This window comes from Jatropha curcas, chromosome 7 (assembly GCF_041381405.1).
Source record: "Jatropha curcas cultivar XTBG-Jc1 chromosome 7, XTBG_Jcur_1.0, whole genome shotgun sequence".
NCBI lineage: Eukaryota > Viridiplantae > Streptophyta > Magnoliopsida > Malpighiales > Euphorbiaceae > Jatropha > Jatropha curcas.
Window position 1 is genome coordinate 15,423,190 of NC_143157.1, and position 21,824 is coordinate 15,445,013.

At 28.2% G+C, this 21,824-nt stretch overlaps 1 long non-coding RNA gene across 1 annotated transcript; it reads right to left on the reverse strand.

Annotated features, from left to right (window-relative positions):
• Positions 1–14,095: 14,095 nt before the first annotated feature.
• LOC149494743 (uncharacterized) lies at positions 14,096–17,147 on the reverse strand. The gene is made up of 2 exons (XR_016321887.1): positions 16,358–17,147; positions 14,096–14,361 (listed from the first exon to the last, which is right to left on the reverse strand). It is a non-coding gene; the product is annotated as an uncharacterized LOC149494743 (long non-coding RNA).
• Positions 17,148–21,824: the final 4,677 nt, after the last annotated feature.

Consider the following 21,824-nt stretch of genomic DNA (forward strand, 5'->3'; position numbering starts at 1 on the left):
AAGGATTATTAGGATTGTCTCAAAAAGCTTACATTGACAAGGTATTAGAGAGATTCATAATGGAAAAATGTTCTACAGGAATAGTTCCAATTCAAAAAGGAGATAGGTTTAACGAAATGCAATGTCCTAAGAACGATTTGGAACATAAAGAGATGGAGTTTATTCCCTATGTGTCAGTAGTCAAACTTAATGTATGTTCAAACATGTACTCGACCAGATATTAGTTTTGTCGTTAGAATGTTAGGGCGATATCAAAGTAATCCCGAGATAAACCATTGGAAAGCTGCAAAGAAAGTACTTAAGTATTTAAAAGGCACCAAGGATCATATACTCACCTATAGAAAATCCAGCCATCTAGAAGTGGTGGGATACTCGGATTCAGACTATGCCGGTTGTGAAGATTCAAGAAAATCTACATTTGGCTACTTGTTTCTCCTAGCTTTAGGAGCAGTTTCATGGAAAAGTGGAAAGCAGTCAGTCATTGCTACTTCCACAGTGGAGGTTAAATTTGTGGCATGCTTTGAGGCCACTGTTCACGCATTGTGGTTGCGCAACTTTGTCTCAAGTCTAGGCATTGTCGACAGTATAACTAGACCATTGAGAATTTACTATGATAATTCCGCAGCTGTTTTCTTCTCTAAGAACGATAGGTATTCTAAGGGTACAAAGCACATGGATTTAAAGTACCTATCTGTGAAAGAAGAAGTGCAAAAACACAAGGTGTCAATTGAGCATATCGGTACTAATCTGATGATAGCAAATCCGCTAACTAAAGGGTTACTGCCCAGAATCTTCACTGGCCATGTTGATAGGATGGGCATTATAGATAAGTCCTTATTAGCATGATGTTCAAACTTGTATATATATATATATATATATATATATATATATATATATATATATATATATATATATATATATATATATATATATATATATACATACATACATACATATGGTTATTTTGCTCATATTATTGTGACACTTGGGAATTCAATTAAAGACGTGTTTTTGCTTGTTTATATGTTATCGACATTATAGATGTATACAATAATGGTTTGAGTGAGATAGCAATAACATTGATTGTAATAATATATTGTTTGTTGAATCGTTTCTCGATTAAAGTTATTATGAATTAAGATGATCTGTGATGTATGGAAGGAATCATGTCGATTAATGACTTGTGACTGGCATAATTCGATCACTTTAATTCTAATTAAGGTTAACATGATAGATTCAAGAAATGCACATGGGCCAAGTGGAAGATTGTTAAATTATTTTAATCTAAGTGGCCCATGTAATTAAAGGACTGGTTTTAATTAAGGTGGCCCAAGATGATGGTTATTGGGCTTAATGGATTGATGACCAATTAAGGTTTTAGTACCCTTCCTCTACCTTATTAAAAATAAAGAAAATCAACAGCGTAGGTTAAGAGAGTGTGACGGCTACCTCAAACACATAGCGGTGATAGGTTTGTTTGACAGAACGTGAAAAGAAAACTCACGTTGCTGTTGATAATTCTCTGACCATTAAGAGAGAATTCACTGACAAAAGGCCAGAGTGAAGAAACATATATTTACTGTTACGGTGATAATCGAATTGCCGCAACGAGGTAATCAATAGCTATAGATCAAAGTACTCTTTCGCTTATTGTGTATTCTTATTAAACAAATTCTATGAACAATAACATCTAAGCTATATTAAAGTTTATTTAATAGAGAGAGTTTTGAAAGATTTAAAACTTTTAATCAATGAACTCTTATTCTTGCAAAAACCACATTCTCAAAAGAAGAAGCAACGTTTTTAGAAGAGGAATAAAAATCTCATCATAAAAGACATTGATCCTTTACTTTAAAGAATATCTTTGACTTTCGAAAATAAAAACATATGTGAATCTTTTGCAAATACTCGATTATTTGTTGCTAAAAATAATTAAGCCAAAATCTTTTTCATTTAGGTAAGTGAAATTAAAAAAGCAAATATTTGACTTTTATTTTTAAGGCAATTTTCGAAAATATCTTAAAAATGATTTTAGGAGAGAGAAAAATATTTTTGTGCTTATAAAGAAATATTTTCTTTATCCTACAATATTTACTAAGATACTAACCATTAAAATATCTTCAATAATCTTTATGGTCTTAAAAAAAACTCTTGGATTGTAGGAGCTTGATTTCTTTAGTAACTTTCATATTAAAAATCTGCATAAAACAACTTTAGCACATATAAAAATATTGAATTTATTTGTTTTGCATAATCACCAAAATCTCAAGATAATATTGAGCCTTGAGCCAACTTTAAATTTTGAACCGCCTCAAATTGAGTTTCCAATGTTAGTGTCTTGGTTGATTTGGGGAGCGCGAAATGTAGCTATTTTCCAGAATTCAGTCCTTTCCGCACCTCAAATTATGGAGCAGGCGCTGTCTTTGTTATTTGATTATCAGAGCTCTAAAGAACTACGCATAACTCAGCTCGCTAGCATGGCCAGTTGTCGCAGATAGCAACCCCTCCTCCTGAATTCTTAAAGATTAACTCTGATGCTGCAGTAAGAATCGCAGGACGAATTGGTTTTGGAATGGTGGTTCGCGACTCTTGTGGGGCGGTCATGGCAGCTAGTCATAAATGAGTTCAGTTGTCTCTTTCCCAGAGGAGGCTGATGTGGAGGCAGCAGCGTTTGCTTTACGAAGAGCAATTGATCTGAGCTTCAGTAAAGTCATCCTTGAATCCGATTGCCTCACACTCGTCCAGCATATCAACAGTCACAGCATCCCTTCTTCTGAGTTTGGAACCCGCTTGCTTAATATGAAGTTACTTACTGAATCTTTTGTTTCTTATAGTTGTCAGCATTCTTTTAGAACTTGTAATAAGGTTGCTCATGCAATGGCTCAAGAAGCGCTCTCTAGTAATGTTGAGTAGCTGAATCTTATAGAGGAAGTTCCATCCTCTATTAACTCTTTTGTTTTGGAAGACTTGGCTTCCCCTATTCTATAAAAGTTTACCATTTTATTCTAAAAAAAAAAAGAAAAAAAAAATGCTAACAGTTGCTCGTCTGATAACCTCTTTTTTATTGATTGAAATAAGTTAATTATGAGTCGCCTTCGCATTGGATCATGGAATGGAAAAAGCAATATTTTACTGAGTTATGATTCTTTAATACGTGAAATAATGCAGTTTGTGCAATCGTAATTGATGAACACAAGGCCTTGTTTAGCTTTGGGGGTTATGGCTTTAATTGCTTTCGGTTTTTTCAGTTTGCGTTTCTCAACTGCTATTGTTTTTTCTTATTTGGTGGAGATGGATAGGAAGGTATTATTGGATGTGGGATTTAATATTAATTAATTTATTTTTCATTATTTAGATAATTTATTTTATTCTGGTTATAGTATTTCAGATTGTGATTTATTTTATTATTTAAAGTTAATTAATTTGATGGTGCTGCATGGAGCCAATAATACAATTAATTTAATTAAATTATACTAAGGTGAGTTTTTATGACCATAAATTTAATGGAATTACGTTCAAATATTCTTTTACTTACCATCCTAATTACACAATTGATAGTATCCTGAGTAATATACAAAGCTATTCTCCTCCTTGCCACTATAATTAATAAAAATAAATATATAAATACAAAATTGTCACACATTTAAATCCTTAATAATTAAAGATAATAAGACTATTTATATAGTTGTCACATTTAAATCCTTACGGGAGGATGTAATGATTTTAGAAGTAATTTTATGAGAGTGAGATTGCTAATAAAAATATATGTATAATAATAGTAATTTTGGTAAAAAAGGATGTGTAATTTGTTATAATAGTAATTACTAATAATTAATTTATAATATTACACAATAAAAATATATGCAATTACTCTAGGGTATATATATATATATATATATATATATATATATATATATATATATATATATATATATATATATATATATATATATATATATATATCTTGAAAAATTATACATATTCAACTAATAAACAATTCCTAACAGTAACCAGTATTAAAGGAAAGCATTCTCACATTTTTCTATTTTAGTTTGACACCATTTCCAGCTAACATGACTACATTCTTTGGGTGCTGCTTTCTAGACCAACTGTTTTAAAAATTGGAAGAGGTTCTCAGTTACACTTTGTGCTCTTATGGAATCTTGGATTGAATATCAAACTATGGTTATTTCAAATACTGTCAATCAATTCACCGACTGATAAGTACACGTAAAAGTTTTTTTGTACAAATGGTCTAGGCATGTACTAGGAGTTTTTCGGGGGTTGATAAGGGAAAATGGGTCACCCTAGCTCATTGAATGCTATGCCTCAGTGCGGTGAATGCTATGCCTCGCGTGGTCGATTTTTTACATCTTACTGAAATAGATTTTGCAGAAAACAAACTTTCACATTTTTTTTATTTGAGTCTAATGAATTTTAATTGCTTAATTCATTGTCATCGTATGAAGTCAAAATATTGCAATTTAATGAATCTTAAAACAGATTGATAAACTCAAATTTATTTAACAAAATATATCTATTACTAAATTCATAATATATAGGTGGATTGTTGAGGCTACAAACAAGCAATGGGAGAATTATTTCGAGTATTCATATGCAAAAGTTTAACAGTAAATAATTGACAACCTTTATGAATGGACGTTGAAGAATCTTCATATGGACTAGTGTCCTAATATTCTTAATTTAATAAACAAAATATAGTACTATTTATAGGACAATCTAACTAACCAAGCTAATTTGAAGTTAGTGACTATTTTTATAATAAATATGTGGATTATAATTTTCTCCAATATCTCAAATAATATTTTAAAAAATTTAACTATAGTTATTCATTTAAATAGTAAGTTATCATGTATATAATCCCTTCACATTTAAGTGAATATTATTATTGTGTTGTAAATAATTACTTTCATGCATATTTAGTGATGAAGAGGTTGTTAAGGCATGTGTATGCATGCACTTTTGATTTCTTTGATAGCCAAACGAATAAATATGCTTCTCAACTTCATAACTTTAATATAGTGGCACTATAAACTTTGATAATGATGATTTATTTCACTTTTATAGTTATAAATCTTTATCATATTATACAAGGTTTCCGATATCAACAATAATTTGTAGAATTTTTATTTTTGATATGGGAAATATTAATTTGATGATTTTTAAAACATTAATTAATACAACTTTTAAAACAATGATTTTTATTTTTTTTTCAACTATTTAATATGCATTTAATCAATTAATTTTACTAGTTCTAGCGTTTAATAAAATGACTTTGTAAGTATTTAATAGGTGCAATCTTATAAATTGAAGTTTAAATGATTCCAAATAGAAACTACGGGCATGCACTTTTTTTTATATAGAAAAAATAGATATCAACTAATACATTTGTCCTTTTTTAATTCATGAAAAGCTTACATTATTTTTAATTCAACTAATACATTTTTTTGAATGATTTATTCGCGGATATGTTCTTGAAAAGATTAGATTTTTTATAACATTCAATTTCAAAAAGTTTAGTTAATCTTTTCTAGTCTTAACAAATTAATCTATATATGACTCTAACTTGGAAATTCTTTTCATTTAATGCATGCCAAGTGGCATTCTCTTAAGAATTCATAGCCTACTTTTAGATGACCAGAATCCATTAATTCCATCGGTGATCAATCCTATTTGGGAAAGAAAGTGAAAAACAACCTCTAACTTTTCCTGTTCTGAAATTTTCATTGTAATAACACTTCAAAAGACACAAAATAACTATGAAACTTCAATTGAAGTAACATTTTTGCCAGCATTTGAACCTCATCAGCCCACAGTGCAAGAGACCCCATATGTTGGATGCCTTAATACTAATGCTAAACTAAACCACCAATTAGCCAACTCGCAATTATGTTAATACTTTCATATACTCCACCAATTTACTAAGTTCAAAACCCAGCAAGTAGGGATTATACCTCATCATCTTTTTTATTTGATTCATCTTGAATTTGAGGAGTTTTCTACTTATGTCAGCATTTTACGCACATTTAGGTAGCTCTACTTTGCAATTTTCTTAGCATTGTGCATACATAATACGACATTTTATTAGGCATACCACAATTTGTGATCCTTACCTTATACATTTTTTATCATGTGAAAAATGAAGTATTTTAGAGCTGAAAAGAAGCAAGATGAGGCAATTCTCCTAATTTGCAGTAATGACTGTTTTGGCAGGAGAACAGACCATCATTCTCTCACTTATACAATTTGAACCGTAAGGCAAAATATAAGGGGTAAATCCACTACACTCAACGGCCGTGTAAGGAACAATCGATGACTATCCATCCAGGTGTATTCCTAGACCGAGTTTTAGAAGCTAGCTATATGATGCAAAAGACAGGCATATAAACATGAAAGATAGGCTCGTATTACCAGCCATTGACTTACTCTAACCAAGTATCACACTCTAACTCCTACCACCAAATGAATTTTTCGCTTTGAATCAAGTCAATTCTACTATATTCTGAATTTAGACAAACTTTGCACGATTTTGCAGAAACTTCCCATGAGGTCGTAGATCCTAAAATTTCCTTTAAGTGAGCATACTAAATCTAAGAGTTCTTCTAAGTCTCCACCATTCCACCAAATGACACTTCTAGTGAGTAGTTTTCCTGTTTCAATGTATTTGATTCATTATTGTACCCTGCATTTCACTACCCCAGCTAGCATGGCCTTCCTAAGAGCCTATTGTGGGATCTCGCTTAAGAAACAACCATATATATAGTCGTAAGACATTTAAATCCCTATGGGAGGATGTAATGATTTTGGCAGTAATCTTATGATTGAGATTGCTAACAATATATTTATAATAGCTAGTCTTTTTATGATCTGCGTTGCATGTTGACTTTATTTATTCTTCAGACTCATTTAATTTGTTGTGTCATTGCACACTTTTACTCATTATTTATACTCGTTTTTATTTTTTAATATTAAATACTCACTCCGTCCCATTTTATTTGCATGGTTTAGCAAAATATGCATATTAAGAATTTAGTCAACAAAAGCTATTTTATTCTTTTTTACCCTTAACTCATTGAAGATGTTAATAAAAATCTCTCATTTAATGAAGGATCATAAAAGTTTTTATGGAAAAAATAATTGTTTACATGTCTAAATTTAGAAATCTTGCAAACATTTTTGGATATCCAAAAAAGGAATAACAAGTAAACAAAATGGGACAGAGGAAGTATTCATTATAATTTTTGTCTTATATTATTTAGATTTTTATACTTTTAAAACAAAAATTTCATATTAATCATGAATATAACGGTTAGTTAATAAAATAATAAAATATCTATATATACACTTTACTTCAATTTAAATCATCATTTATCTACTATAAATGCGTATGTATAATTCTAAAATATCATCGAATAAATATGTTCCAATATATAGACACATATACAAAATAATAAAATATTATATATATTTTAAAATTAAAATTTTCAACTATTCATTATCCCACACACACATATGTTCATTTTACTTAAAAAATAAATTTTAAGAAGTAAAAATTTTAAAATTTTAAAAATTTTAATTATGTATATTTTATTTCAAAATTTATTTTTTTTAAAAAAAATATCAAATCAAATTATACAAATATAAAGGAAAAAAATATTATAAAAAAAAACTTTTTTTATCTCTCTCATAAATAAAATATTTAAATTATAATAAAAACAGAATCAAATATTTAAAAAATAAATTTGAAAATAAAAGCGAAATTTTCAAATGTTTGATTATCATATGTATTTATTAAAAATAAATTTAAAAAGATAAAAGTTTAAAATTTTGAATTGCTTAATGATGAGTTTCAAATTCACCAAAATTAATTATCTAGATCTAACCGTAGCCAGTGGTAAATCTGAACCTTAGAGATTGAAATATTAAATTTTATGTTTATAGATAAAAGGGGATTGGTTTGTAATATTTAATCTAAAAAAAATGAATTCAGAAATTAACAACTAAATTTTAATTGTGAACTCAATCTAAACAATCATTCAGTTCAAGGTAATTCAAAAATGCATGAATTGATCACAAACAAGAAATATGCAATTATCTCTTTTCGAATACTTAACCGAAACTTACCAAACAATATGATAAATCCCTTAACTTCTTTATATAATCCAATCCTAGCCCACCACAAAATTGACTCTAATTACTAAATGAATTGGTATTAGGCACTCCTTTTCAATTTAATAAAAGCTTTAACGACATGAAGTGGTTAAGCTTGAACAATAATTTATGAAGCATGAATTGTTTAATTCACCCTACTGTTTCTATAAGTTGTTACTGAAAATTTGGGACATAATCAATAAAACCTATTTGCTATAATCATTCATTCTCTCGCAACAATTATAGATTATGAAGATGAGTTAGCAATTAATATTATCAAACAATTAACTAACATGCCTTCTTAGTAAATCATTCAATAAATAAAACACAAGGAATACAAGAAACAGTAGATATTCAATTAAGAAATAATTTAGATTAAAAACCTGGTTTCACAATTCAAGCATATGAATTTCGAATCCCTTGAACTGAATTTGAAGAGATTAACCACTCATGTTGTGGCTTATAATCCCCGAAATAAAATATTACGAAGAAGAAAAACTAAAACGAACTAACTCTCCCCAAAAGTGATCCGTATTTAAATAAAAAGGAAAAATAGAAAAAAATGTCTCCTAAAAATATTGAGATAACAACTACGAATTAATGAAAAGAGTATTTGAATAAAGGAGGCAGATTTCTTCTCCTGATTTCACAGACGTTTTTGAATGGTTTCCTTGTCAAATTAGCCTATAACTCCTTCATACAAAATGTTGCTCTTCATCTTAGCTTTCTAAGGAGTCTAACCTTGCCTAAATCCAAGGTCTACAGCCCAAGTTATGGGCTAAAAATTCAAACTGGTTCTAACATAAAATTCAGCCCAAGTTTGACTTTGCAATCCAAACTTCATTGCTGCTTTTGACTCACAAAATGTTTTTGTTTCACTTTCAGCCCCCATGAAAGTTATAGATATATGTCTTAGCTTTCCAATGGTTCTTATAGCACAACATTTGGACATCTAGAGCTCCATAAAATCGTAAAATACATAGAAAAGTCGGAATTATGAAAATGCTGAAAATTATTTAAATTAAAGCATTTATTCACAAAACTCACATCAATTATACCTAATTGATAAATAAATACTAATAATTCAAAACTAGGTATAAAGTTGCAGCAAAAATACTAAGTGCAATTAGACAAAAATATGTAATATATACTCTTATTACTTAATTATCTATATGTATTTATTTAAAAAATAATTTTAATAAATTATGTCGAATTAACTAATAAAATATAATTTTTTAATTGGTCATGACTAAGATTATTTTAGGGTATTCAAACTTAAATAAGGGCGCTATCGAAAATCTCATTATTTTCCCTATATTCACCATTTATATATAATAAAGATAGTAATTTTCATAAAGATGGATGTATAATTTGTTAAAATAGTTATCACTAATAATTAATTTATAATATTACACAATAAAATATATGTAATTACTTTAGTGTGAGATATATATTTTTTATCTTGAAAAATTACTCATATTCAATTAATACATAGTTCCTAACGGTAACCAGCATGGAAGAAAATCATTTTCACATTTTTCTATTTTAGTCTGAGACTATTCCCAACTAAATAGGGCTAAACTGTTTGGGTGCTACCTTCTAGACCAACTTTGTTAAAAATTAGAAGAGGCTCTCGTTTACACTTTGTTCTGTTACGAAATCTCGATTGAATATTAAACAATGCTTATTTTAAATACTATCGATCAATCCACCAACTGATCAATACGTCCTAACAATTTGTTTGTACAAATGGTCTAAGGATGTGCTACAAATTTTCTTGGGATTGGTAAGGGAAATTGGGGTCACACTAGCCCATTGAATGCTCAGATCTCGGGCTATCGACCTCATACACCTTACTGAAATAGATTTTCACATTTTTTTTATTTGAATATAATAAATTTTAATTGCTTAATTGATTGTGATGGTACGAAGGCAAAATATTATAATTTAATGGATCTTAAAATAGATCAACAAAGTCAAATTTATTTAACAAAATATATCTATTACTAAATTTATAATGTATTGGTGGATTGTTAAGGCTACTAACAAGTAGTGAGAGAATTATTTCGAATATTCATAGGCGAAAGTTTAAAAGTAAATTATTGACCTTTATGAATGGATGTTGAAGAATCTCAATATGCACTAGTGTCCTAATATTCTTAATTTAATAAACAAATTATATTATGTATATACTAAAATGCAACCAGAAAGTACTGTTCATAGGAACAGAATAATGACCCTTTAACTAGTTTGTTTTTTTTTTTTTTTTTTTTTTTTTGTTATTTCTATATTACTCTTTTAGGCTATGAAATTACAAAATCAATCCATCAGTCACCCGCGTCCTTCTAGAGTTTTCTTCTCCATCTCTATCCAAGCCATCACTAATCGTGCTCTCCCTAAAGTCTTCCACTAGATGCTTCTTCCTAGGGATGATCAAATGCTATGATCCATTGGATATTATGTTCGATCCGATCCATTTAGTAGTGGATCATGTATGGATTTAGAATAAAATTTAATGTAGATATGGATCAGATACGGATATAGCATAATCTCATCCAAATCTGATCCATGAAAGGAAATTTTACTTTTTTCTTTTATTTCTAAAATTGTTGATTGTAATTCTAGATGTATAGTTGCCATTACTATTCTCTTCTTTCTTTATTTTCCATTTATATTTTAAATTATTATCTCCAACTCTTTCACCCTTGTCACCTTTTCCTACTTTTTTCAATCTCTAAAATAAAAAAAAAAAGAATATGAGTTGAACATTTAAGCCACTAGCCTGAATTTTTTTTTGTGCTTTATAATTATTAAAGTCTTTTCTAGTGATTTAGTAATCATAGCATACAATATTTCCAATTATTGCTGGGATTTTTTGTGTTCTCAAGTATAATAAATGATATGAATTTTTATTAAATTATTGTTTTGTTTTAATTTTTCTTTTAAACATAATAAAAAATAGATAATATCTTATTCAACCCGACCAGATCTGACATTCGACCCGAATTCGAGCGGAGTGGATATGGACATGAATAACTAAAAATCTCCGTGGATCGGATATGAATTTTGCATAATCCAATCTGAATCCCATTCAAGATCATCCCTACTTCTTCCTCTAAAACGGAAACCAAATGAATAGTGAACTAACACTTTTAACCAGCTCCTTTTTTTGTATTCCTATTATACCCTTTTCACTTATCGTACGTTTTCATAGATCTCGCGGACTTCATCTTCTCTAGCAAAATCTATAAATAAAATTTCTAGAAGTTTCTTCGCTGATTTTATCCATTAGTGTATTCTGATTTCTTCTTCTTCTCGCTATTTACATATTTTTTATATTTAAATATATAAATATATGAGAATACTATATAGAAAGTTAAGAGAGAGAAAACAAATATCAAAAGTCTGTGATAAAACATTCGGTGTATTGTAAAGAATCTAAAGAGAAGTCGATCTGGGGATAACAACTAATTTTTATGATACTAAGGGAGAAAAAAAAATTGATTTGGTTTGTAAGGATTGTAACAATGGGTAAATCTATATATCTTTGTTTCATTAATCGTATATTGATTAATGGGTCGATTTTAGAATACATGTTTGGCGAAGTGTTTTTTATTTTATAATTAATTTTGTTAGACTGCAAATTTTTTTTAGATGGATTTTCATTGTTTTTTTCAAAAATCATTTATGGGAGATTGTCAGGTTTCTGTCTATATTTTAGCTTTATCGCTTGATGATATCATGAAGAGGAGTCTGGATCTGGTAATTCTCCATAGTGTGGCTTGACTTGGAAAACCAGAATTTGCAAACCATGATGCTATTCCAGAATTTATTTTTTGAAATAAAAGAAGTGTTGGGTCCTCTCTTAATCTTTTTTTTCCAATTGTTTTGGAGATGTTATCGTTTATAGATTTAGTTATGATAATTGCCATACTTTTCTCGATAGTTTAACCACAAGCAGTAGTCGCTTCTATTATTGGAGGTGTAGAAATCAGTAGTGATGCTGTTGAGGTTTTTCTTCTTGGAGCAAGTATAGTTCAGGTAGGCAAGGAATAAGGTTTCTATTATTTTTAGATATGCTATCTTTTTACCTTCCATTTTTCTATTTAAAAAATTCAATTATTTATATAATATATATTGAACTGTATAGGAAATATATCATGTAATTTGGAAGCTCCCAGCAAAGCCCCGTAAATATTTGCTTGTTATAGTACTATGTATAGAACAGTCTAACTAACCAAGCTAATTTGAAGTTATTGACTATTTTATGATAAATACGTTGATTATAATTTTCTCCAATATCTCAAATAATAGTTTAAAAAAGTTAACTAGAATCATTCATTTATATAGTGAGTAATCATGTATATAGCCACTTCACAATTAAATGAATATATAATTACTTTCATGTATATTAAGTGATGAAGAAGTTGTTAAGACATGTGGATGCATCGCACTTTTGATTTCTTTGATAGCCAAACAAATAAATATGCTTCTTAATTTTATAATTTTAATCTAACGGCACTATAAATTTTGATGATGACCCATTTTACCTTTATAGTTACTAGTATTTTTTATGACGTGCGTTGCACGTTGACTATGCTCGGTTTATATTAATTCTTCATACTGATTTAATTTTTTATTTATATAATACTAAAATATAAATTTTTATTTAGATTGAGTGGTTAAATTATATTACACTTTATATATACAGTAAATGTTTTTTTGATTCTATGTTAATGTACTGATTGATATAATTTTTATTATATGTTACTTGCTTTTATTTTATTTTTTAAGAAAAAACCAAATTGATTTATAAAAACCATCATATAGCTTCTATTATATGTTTTATAATTAATTTATATGTTTTTTTAATAACTTTCACTCTAATCTCATATAATAAATAAATATACGTTAACAATAGAATAAGAAAACAATCTAATAAATCAAATTAAATATTTATAAATAATAATAAATTTTTATTTATTTTTAGGCAATCAAAATCCAGAAAGCATTTTAAAAAATTATTAATAAAATTATATTCTTTAATAGAAATAGAATTTGAATTATATAAGATATCAATATAACTAATTAAATTCGAGATATTTAAAAATAATAATTTTTTATCTTATTTTTTAGCTAACCAAATTAGAGTGCAATTTGTAATTAAAAAAAATTTAATCATTACCCTTTTTAAATCAAATCTAAATCATCTAGATATATTTTAAAATAAATTAAAAATATATACAAATTTTCAAATGCCTCATTTACATATATTATTTAAAATAATAATGTTGATGCTAAATTATAAATTATAATAATGATAGATTATTAAAAATTATTAAATCACTATTAATAATTTACATAATAATATAATGAAATGAAATATAATTAGACACAATAAGATAATAATAACAAAAATTTAAAATTTTGAAATGCTTAATTATATATATTTATTTATCTATTAAAAAGTCAAAAAAACATCTAGTCCAATTATATATATATATATACATATATATATATATATATATATATATATATATATATATATGTTTTTAGGTTAAAATTTTTTAATTGGTTAAAACTAATGTTATTTTAGGATATCTTAAATTTCACAAGGATAATATCGGCAATCCCATTACTCCTCCTACCCCCTCATTCCCACTTTTATATATAGTATAGTATAGATAGATAAATTTTGATCATATTATACATGTTTTCCCGACATCAACAATAATTTTTAAGATTTTTATTTTTGAGATGGCAAATATCGATTTAAAATGTGGTTAATATAACTTTTAAAATAATAATTTTTACATTTTTCAACTATTTAATTGTCACGACCCATTTCCATGGGCCGGACCGGCACTAGGGCCCAGGTAAGCTTAAGGCCCCCGAGGCCCGTAGTAAGCCTGAACACTACAAATTTGCTATCTCAATAAAATTTTAAACATACAAATTTCCCTGCTTACAATACACTATAGTTATAATACAGGCTCACAGAATTATTCCATCTACAATAATACACAACTTAAAAGTATACAAGTTCTATAACTGCGGAGTTTACTGACGGATGTATACATATAAGTCTTCGGACATTTATCTATTTAATTGATCAATACTAAAATTAGTGAATTTCTTTTTTAACGGTGAAGAGCAGAGTTATAGCTGGGATTTAGAAAATGCTACTTCCTGAAAGATTTGAACAAAAGAGATGTGAGTTTATTAATGAATCATAATTATTGCACGACACACGCATTCACACAATTGTATAAATATATCAACCTAGTCATCCGATTAGGTATATGCTCACACAGTCAGTCACACAAATGGCATATCACCAGCACTCACAATTATTAACATCTTCATATAATCACATCACGTGGAAATTAGTCAGTGGAGTCACCGAACCCCCGATGAGCCGTCCTCCCACATGGCTCATCCTCTCACATGTGCACCAGGGAGCCGATCCCCCATACTGGCCGACCGGTCTAATCCTCACTTGACCAGCCCTCTCATTATTTTTCCATTCTCTCTTTTCTTTTCCATACCAACAGGAGGCAACCCGGTCGTCTCCATCAAATCTAGATCATCAGGCGCTCACAACAGGAGGCCACCCTGCGGGCTGCGATCAAATCTAGATTATCCGGTGCGCCCAATAAAGAAGCCAACCTGTGGTTAACAGTAACGGTAACGGTAGGTGCACACGGGGGCGCCGATCTCCCATTTACCCGGCTAACAGAAACAGAATCAGGATCAAGATCCGTATAACAGAAACAGTCTCACAAACCCATGGTGACCCACTTCATCCCAATTCCACACAAACAAAGCAAGGCATTGTCACATCACAACTAATCAAGCATTTCAATTAAGTGCAGAAATATTTCAAAGTTAAACATCGAAATGCAATGCACAATTAGAAATTCATACTCAAATGCAATTAAATAAATAATATTAACAATAAACAACAATGATAGAATAAATAATAATAATGGGAATAAACAATAACAATGACAATAAATAAGTAATTGAATAATTAAGTAAATAGTGATGATAGTAAAATAATTAGAATATTTTATTTACTATGTATTAAGTTATAGAATTATTCTAAATAAACTTATTACTTTATATTGTTAGCTAAAACTAGTCTAAGTTCTATCGAAATTTCGGCAGCATCTCCCCTAAAAATTGGGCTATTTACCTATTCAAATATCATAATAATATACGTAACAATCATCAATCACACAGCCCATCCATCGGGCGATCAACCAATTTAAACACCCGTCCTCCTTAAATAGCAATGTCACACTCAACCATAAATTTACAATTTAAAGTAACTTTTAACCTGGTCCAATAATATTATCAACCATTCTTTGCTTAAGATGTCAACAACGTCCTTAAACATTTATTAAATTCTAAACTAGCTATTAAGAACCGATGGTTCAATTAAATTACAATTTAATAAAGGCATCTTCTAAGTAACCCAATTAACAACTTAACTATATATCAATTAAAGCTTCATGAATCTTTCTCCATCTTGACATAAAAATTCCCTTTCTAGATATAACCAATACTAATCATATAAAAACCTTGAAAATATATGTACGTCCATTATTACATTAGTTTATATATAAAATGGTATCAATTATCTGCAATAGCTACTGCCCATTAAACACTAGGTTCTCCCTTGCTTAAACTTATATACTATGCTTACCGCACTAAGAATTTAATTCACGACTTCATTTGGTTTATAGTTCAACAATAGCTCAACCAATTAACAATATTGGTTGCTGCCACCCTCACGCTATACTTATTTCTAAACTAAAATCTCCTTATTCATGCTTACCCATTAAATTAGCTATTAATTCAGACTAAATTAAAAAAAAACAAATTCCCTTAAAGAATGCATAAACAATAAAAGCTAGGGTCTAAATTTTCCGCAATAGCTTAGTTTATGCTTCAAATCTTTCATTTTTAAATCAAAATTTCCTCAATGGTCTAGCAAATATAGTATATATATCCTATTTAACTTATCCAAAACTTAGACTGTAGCTCCCATTAATAATATTTATCGACATTTCTTAGTTAATTTGCATAACAGTAGCTAAGAATTTCCATTTCTATATCAACTCTCCTAATCATGATCAAAATTCATGAAATGTATTGAAAAGGGTTGAAATTAATTTACCTGGCTACAAAATGCATCGAAAGTTGAATAATTTCCGGTTTAAGTCATCGGTGGTAACCCAAATACCCAAAATCCAGCTCTGCCGGCGTTAGCTTGATCGGAACTGACGAAAACAGTGGCCGGCGAAGCTGTTAGCGACAATGGAAGGGTCTAATCGGCCGGTCTTTAGTTGGTCTTGCCGGAGAAGCAGAGGTTAGCGCTGAAGGAGTCTGCCAATCGAAGTGAAATCGCAGCTCACTCTTACTGTGCTCGCCGGAAGAGAGGAGAGAAGATGAACGGCGAAGGGACGGAGCAAGGAGCTCAGGTCGGCGTGACTCACACTCAGGTGGCCGGAATCGCAGGTGGAGCTCGATTCGCGATTACACAGCCTCCTGCTTCTCTTTGACTTGCGCTGAAATCGAACGGAAAGAGGGAGAAAGGGAGAGATACTAGAGACGCTGCGGTGAGGAGGCGGCAGCGGCAGGGAGGCGATGGCTGAGGCGGAATCGGCACTGGTCTCAGGCGGTCGGAAAAACGAAAGGAGGAGAAGAGGAGGGTGGGTCGACGCTGCTCTCCCCCCCCCCCCCCGGAAGAAGAAAAGAAAAGAAGAAAAAAAAAAAAAAAAAAGAAAAAAAAAGAAGGAGAATTCTAAAGCTTCTAGACCATTCCGGTTCGATTCGAACCGGTTTGGTCTAATTCTATGATTTGGCTCAATTTGCTTGATTTTCGAGTTTTTCGCTTGGTTTTCGAAAAATCAAATTGATTTATGGGTCTAGTTTAGCAATAATAAAATACTAGCTGGTATAATCTCATTGGTTGAAATAAAAAAATTAGTTTTTAAATGAAAATTCTACGAAATTAAATTTTCGGGTCGTTTCATTAATATGCATTTAATCAATTAATAAATTGATTTTACAAGATAAAATATTGAATTGGTGCAATCTTATAAATTGAATTTTAAACCAGTCCAAATAAAAACTACAGGTGCCATTTTTTCCCTCATAAATATTGTCATAGGCAATTATATACAATATCTAAATGGATCCATTTTTGGGCTATTATGGGGCAAATTGAGCTCGAATCAAAGCATATACAGAAGGGAAATTTCCAAGAACAAAGGGCGGGGAAAGCTGATTTAGTATAAATAGGGTCTAAATAGATTAGCACACTCAAAAAACTTTCGGACACGATACACAGAAATACAACTGCGCAACCCATTCTCTGAAGCTCCTGATGAGCAATTTTTAGCATAGTTTCATCGGAAGTGCACTAAGAAACTAATAAATACTAATATTCTTGTTTGGATTCATTACAATCACTCAATGCTTATTTGGTACCAATATATTCAAACTCTACTTTCTATACTATCTCTCAACGTTCATTTTCTATATAATGAGACTGATACTATATCTTTTATGCATTTTCATAAATATTAATGGTTAATCTGTTTATTTTATTCGTGCTTTTACTTTGTTTCGTAAATGCATGGTTGTAATTTTATTCCAAGACCAACGTATTTCTGGATTTGGAGCAGTTTTTGAAGATCAAAAGGATTGTTATTTGCGGGCTTTATAAGGCCGATTTAATATCTTTGGTGATTCATTGTTGGTGGAGGCCATGGCTATGAGAGCAACTCTTCAATGAATTGATACTCATACGAATGGTTTTGGATGTCTATTTTCAGATTTCCATGTGGTGGTCTATGCTACTCATTCCTCTACATTCTGAATTTGGTATTATCCTCTATGACTGTAAACAGATTTTCAGACGTTTGAAATAATGTTTTAATTCAATTGATTCGTAGACAAGTTAATATAGATGTTGATAGTTTGGCAAGGCCATCCTACCAATATGCTAGTCTAGTTATTTGCGATTCAATGCCCAATTGTTTAATCTCTTCTTATCATGATTAATGGAATGTTTTTCCTTTTCAAAAAAAAAAAAAAAAAATACATATTGTGGCTCAGTTGGTAATGCAGGCTAGGCATATGGCAAGAGCTTTCGGATTCGATTCCATTAAATACATCTGTAGAGAGGGGCGAAAAGTCTTAACTGTGACTAAGCCAGAGCCATTATGAGGTCTCTGGTAATAGGATCCAGATACCGATATTTTATACCAAAAAAAAAAAAAAAAAATTTGTGGCTGTTAGATTCCTATCATATTAGAATAGCCCAAATTTTATGATATTTGCAATGTCACTGTATTTTGACGTTTTTGTCAATTTCACCCTAATCTTGACCTTATGTAGGAATAACACTCTCAACACTCTATTATTATTTTTAATTTTTAAATTTTTTCTTTTATTGATAATTAGTAATATTTAAAAATTAATTATTTGATATATGAACTCTTTTTAAAAAAATTAGAATATATATTATTATGGTTTGATTTTAATATAAATTTTAAAATAATTATAAAATCTAAAACAAATCTAGTATCAATTTATATGACTCCTAAACTATTAGAAACTGTAACATCCTTTATCAAAATGAATATAAGAAATAATTATGTTCTATTTTTTTTAAAAAAAAAAGCATTCATGTATCAAAAATTTAAATTTCAAATATTATTTATTATCAATGAAAGAAATAATATAAAAATAATAATAATAATAATAATAGATATTGACCATATTATTAATTCAAATTACTTCATTGACACAAATGTATTAAGTTAATCCAAGTCCAAGGTTAAAAGTGAACCTATTTTTTATTTATAATTTAAGTTCTAATTATAATTTAGGGTGTTAACAAAATGTCAAAGTTTAAAGTGAAATTGGTATAAAAGTTAAATTAAAGTGAAATTGCAACAAAAAGTTAAAATTCAGAGTGAAATTGACATAAGGTCAAATTGGAGAGAAATTGAAATAAAATCTAAAGTTGAGGGTGAAACAATATATTAAGCGTCCTTTTTTTAATACAGTGGGTAAGTAATACGGCTACCATAGCCAAAATAATTATCGTTATCAATTCAGTTTGTGACTACTTCATTATATAAAAATAGAATGAAGTATATAAGAAGTAGCATTACAAATAACTTGTAAAACAAAGTGTAATACAAATTAACCACTTATATTTATTTTAGTCTAGACAAAAACTTATGCTTTAATATTATATAGATAAGAAAATTAAACGAACACAAAAAATGAGTATATAACGAGCATAGTCAATGTGTAATATACGTCATAAAAAAATTCAAGTATATATAAAATGAGAACGAGTGGAGAGAATATTGAGAGTATCAAAAATGCTCCTACTAAGTTTATAGATCGATAAAAATATCATTAAAGATTTTAATTTGATTGGATGAAAAAAAAAAAAGATAATCTAATTTTGATTTCTTATATTAATTTCATATTTAAATCTAAACTCTATTGGATAAAGCAAGAAATTATATTATATACTATATAAGGTATATATTAAATATAGTAAGAAAATAACATCTTTAAAGATTCTAATTTTATTAGTTGAAAAAATAAAGATAATTTAATTTTGATTGGTATACTAATTTTCTATTTAAATCTAAATTTTATTCGATAAAATAAGAAATTATATTATATACTAAATAAGGTATATATCAAATATGATAAAAATAAAATATTTTTAAAAATTTTAATTTTATTAGATTAAAAAAAGATTTTAATTTTATTAGTTGAAAAAATAAAATTAATCTAATCTTGATCGATTATATTATACTATATAAAATATATATTAAATATAATATGTTTAATTATTATTTTTTAATAAATTTTTACTTTTATTGGTTATGATTATTTCCTACTAGTAACTTATTCTAAAAAAAATAAATGTAATTTTTATTATTTATTACGGAATATATTATAATATTATTATTTGATATAAAATAGTAAATAAAATTCACTAAAAATATATATATACCACGTTAAATTACCAAATCATATAATATTTGAAATGATTTTTTTCTCTAAAAAAGCAGCCATAATATTAATTATATGCTGATTGACTTTGGCAAAAAGTAAAAAAAAAATACCAAAATTATAAGTGATACTTTAAAGTACTCATTATTATAATAATTATTTTTAATCTAATATAAATTTATCACCTTTTAGTAATCGACAAGGTTTATGATATTACATTATATACGAAAAAATTAAATTAATTAAATTTATATTGTTAGAAAAAATTTAAAGTGACTAATAAATAATCTTTTTTCATGAAAATCTGGTTATCAAGTTATAATAATATTTTATTAATATAAGATTGAACTTTTTATTTGATTATTTCATAAAATGCTCTCTTTTTTATTTTTGTAAATGCTTTTAGATTTTTAGTAATACTAATCTTTTTTACGACGTGCATTGTACATTGACAATGCTCATTATATTTTCATTTTTTATACTCTTTTAATTTTTTTAATTATATAATATTAAAGCATAAGTTTTTGTTTAGATTAAAATAAATATAATTAGTTAATTTGTATTAGACTTTGCCGTATAAGTTACTTACAATGTTATTTCTTATGTACTTGATTCTATTTTTATATAATGAAGCGATATCAAAATAAAGTTCAATCCAGTACTTATACCTAATCCTTCAATCCCTAATTTATAAATACAAATTCTTAAAACCCTGATAGTACTTAAAAAGAAAATCAAGTTATCACTCAATCCCCAGCTCTTGCCCTCAATCCCAAATCAGTATCTATGTACAGCTATAATGAAAAATAATAATAAATTTTTTTTGGTAGGTAAAAGAAAAGAAATGAGAAGATGATCCGAATTAATAACGGTAATCATTTTTGGCTATAGTGATAATATTATTTACCTAGTGTATTAGAGAAAATAATATATGAACATATGCACAAACTCTTGAAACCCCAAAAAATGACCTAAAACAGAAATATATAGTTCTAGTTTTTTTTTCAATTTAATAAACACTATTTCTTTCAAGTCAAATATATTTAGAATATAAAAAAAATATATCAAGAAAATTAAAAATGCTTAATCAAGAGGTCATCTATTTATTGCAAAGGAGATATAAATCTCTTACTAAATTACAGTGATTGTGATTACAAATTAATTCAATAACGAAAAAATAAATTTTTATTAAGAATAAAACTCTTTTAAGAATTCACTCAATATATAACAAGAAATAAATTATATTAAAAAAATTATCAATTTGAATTTCAAAAATAACTCTGAAAATGCTATAATTTAATTAAAGTTGATTTTGATGGACAAAAAAAAAGTCAAGTCAATAAATGAAAATTACAAAGCAAATCATGCTAGAATCAAATATTGGTCAGTTAACGAGTTTATTTGAGTATTTTGTTTCTCTATTGTGCTAAGTTTGCAAATTTAAAATAAATAAATAAGTTAATTAAGTAATAAAAAAAAGATTATATAAAAGAAACGCTATATCCTCTCCAAATAAATCCATAATATTTTCTACAACCATACAAAAAAAGAAGTGTATACTTTTCTCTTTTTTATTATATTTATTTATTTAT